The sequence below is a fragment of the Uloborus diversus genome, chromosome 1 (assembly GCF_026930045.1).
Source record: "Uloborus diversus isolate 005 chromosome 1, Udiv.v.3.1, whole genome shotgun sequence".
NCBI lineage: Eukaryota > Metazoa > Arthropoda > Arachnida > Araneae > Uloboridae > Uloborus > Uloborus diversus.
This window is the reverse complement of record NC_072731.1, coordinates 163529098-163532365: the sequence shown is the minus strand read 5'-3', so window position 1 is coordinate 163532365 and position 3268 is coordinate 163529098.

Genomic DNA, 3268 nt, shown 5'->3' with positions numbered 1-3268 from the left:
GCCCTCCTCCCCCTAAAACTCTCATAAAACTTACACTGTACTGATTTCGAGCCGAGGACTCTCCAAAGGCTGGGCCCCTAGTTTCCGATTAGGCGAGTATCTTGTTACCAAGATGTGCCAAATTCAGCTCCTTGATACATCCTGAGTAAAAAATGCAAAAATCACGATTTTCGCGTTTTTGTAGTATAATTTTCAAGATCATTTTTGTGACTGATATGTTTCTTGTCTTGCATTTATTTAATGCCGAATTCAGTATCATGGAAGTTCTTTTGTTATTGCTTGTTTTTTTTTTCTTACTTCTACTGCATACTGTTAATACCTTTAGTATGAGAAAAAAAAGAAAAAAAAAACACTTACTCTACTCTCTTTTATTTTCTGCACTACTTGTGATTGAAAAAAAAAAATTTGTTTCGAGAAATATTTCGTTGCATTTATTTTTTAACTTAAAACGGGTGTGTCTTACAAAGTTATAATCATTTTGTAAGACTGTGCAATCAACTTCTGAAAAGTAAATAAAGAGCTTCAAATAATTTCAACTGTTCACGAGTCTTTGAAAATTATTCAAGTTTTTGAAATTCCTTGAAAAGTCTTCAATTTTGTATCTTATCAAGAAAATAAAGTATGAATTGTCCAAATGGCAGGAATATTACTCTTCCGTTCTTATTTTCTGAATGTCTACACCATTTCTTTTAAACTATTTTGTACAATTTTCATACTGTAGAGCATTTAATGAAAAAAAATGGGGATAGGCGGAGTGATCAAAAACAAACTTCACTAAAAGCCGATATGAGCAGATGACGAACTGCTTATCTTTTCTCCTCTCTCGTTTTTCCTCTCTGTCCATTAAGTTCCATGATTTGTCGAGTAAGCAATTTTTATTTTATTTGATCTTGATTTGCAAAAGAATGTATAACTTTTAAAAGACTTTGTTTGCCTAGTTTTTTTTTTTTTTTTTTTCATATTTTTGTAGTCTCAATTACCTAATATAAGGCCTCACAATACAGATTTTTTTTTTTTCGAAAATTTCTCGGGGGGAAAAAACCCCGGACCCCCTGAAATTATGGATGTTCTACATTCGATTTAAAGGGACACTCTCCTGTTATCCTTACCACTACAAGGTGAATAAGAAAAACAATAAGAAATTAAAATAACAACGTCCAAACAGTGGAATCATTAAAAATCGAGACAAAAAGTCTTCTATGTTAACATTTTTATGCGTTTGTTGTGTCTATATATACTATATGTGTGCATGTGTGTTAGGGCAATGTGCTAATCCGGGTCCCTCCCGAAAAAAATTTCTGGATACGGCCTTGTAATATACAGTAAAATTCATCGAATTTCAGAATCGGGACTAGAAATTTATTTGGTTGAAACAAGTATTTCGTTGCATTAGTATACGTTGTAATGGGATCTTACTGTATTTCTCTTTAGAAAACTTCCTAAGGAAGAAAACGATGCACAATTTGACCCCAAATAGAATCGTGAAACGTTTCTTATGGGGTACGGCCTTGGTCAACTGTCAAGTCTCGCTAGTCTAACTTGAAATACAAAGGAACCGGTCTAAACCTTCGAGTTATGGGTAGTTTAAGTTAAAGGGATTTCCTACAGTCTTCTCAAGAGTTCAGGACTCAATGAAAACTTTGAGATAACGGAATAGTCGCGTTCAAAGACTTAGAGTTTTAAAGACTTCATATTTCTCATTTAGGTTTCATTTATTTTGTTTTTTTTTCCCCACAGCCAATCATTGAAATATTCAATTGAGCAAAACCATAACAAAGCGACGTAAATTTTTAATAATCCCAGAAATACGAACAATGAGCATTCGAGTGAATAGCCTAGAACTGAAGCAAAAATTCTTCTATATGTTATGCTTAAACATTCCTCTCCCTGATGTAAACTTGTGTGAAAAATTATTTTATAAAAAGAAACTGTTTGTTTTAGAACTTTTTATTCAACAGTAGACAAAATCTTTTTATGATAATTCCCACAAAAACGGGTTTTAACGTTTTTCAGTAGAATGCTAAAATAAAGACTCGATTTAGTTCTTGCCTTTGTTGGTAGATGGCAGCATCATATAAAATATATTTGACTGCATTCCCTAATGGCAACGTTTCACCATTTGGTTATTTTGATATTTTGCACAATTGGATTTTACTATTTAACTAGCAGTACCCACACGGCGATGCCCAAGTTAAAAACTTAAAGGAAATCCTTTGAATAAAAAAAATCCACGCTTCCCCCCTTCTAATGTGAAATGATCATTTTTCTTCAACTAAAATGCGTACACACCTTTTCAAAAAACCTATTAAAGTCTCTTTGGATGTTAAAACTATTCGCCAAAACACATAGAAAGATTAATAGTAGCTTTGAAACTCAAAACAATCCTTCAACTGTATAGTGCATCGCTTAACGCGAGAAGCAACCGTGGGACCGTAATCCTGCCCTTTAGCGTTTTCTTTTCTGCAATTCAAAATGATTCGCCAAATAAACAATACAATAATAAAAACGTTATAAAGAACGATCACAATTGAATGATTAGACAAATCAAATTATTTACTTAGATAAGTAACTACCTGTCTTCAACTAAGAACAAAAAAAAAAAAAAAAAACTTTGAGGAAATAAAGAGAACAAAATCCAACAAAATCAAATTATATACCTGAATATCGACGCAAAATGCATTCAAAAATCAGTTCGTTGACCATAACAGTCCCACAGTAGCGTGGCCGACCACGCTTCTGAGTTGCGCTGCATGGTTCCTCGCAGATATCGACACTGTCGGATAGCGCCCTCTCGATGAGTTAATTTACTCCGATATCTTTTAAGAATTCATAGATATAAACTTACTCCGCCACTTTTAGGAATTCATAGAACTAAACAATTATTTTAACATTTAATTTGCAATTATTGTGAGATAATTAATTGGTGATTAATCACCAATATTTCGGTGAATCTGATTAAAAAAAAAAAAAAAAAAAAGCCTATAGCCTTCCTCAATAAATGGACTATTCAACACAAAAAGAATTTTTCAATTCGAACCAGTAGTTCCTGAGATTAGCGCGTTCAAACAAACAAACAAACTTTTCAGCTTTATATTATTAGTATAGATAATGTGCTAAAGTGAAACATTAGAGAAGGGTGGTGGGAGAGATTTGGCTGTTCAAAAATAACAATTACATGTTCAGCAAAACCAGCAGGTTTTTTTAAAACACCATTTGGTTTAAGAACAAAGAACTGTTCATAAATAATGATGTAGCTGTCGGACTTTTT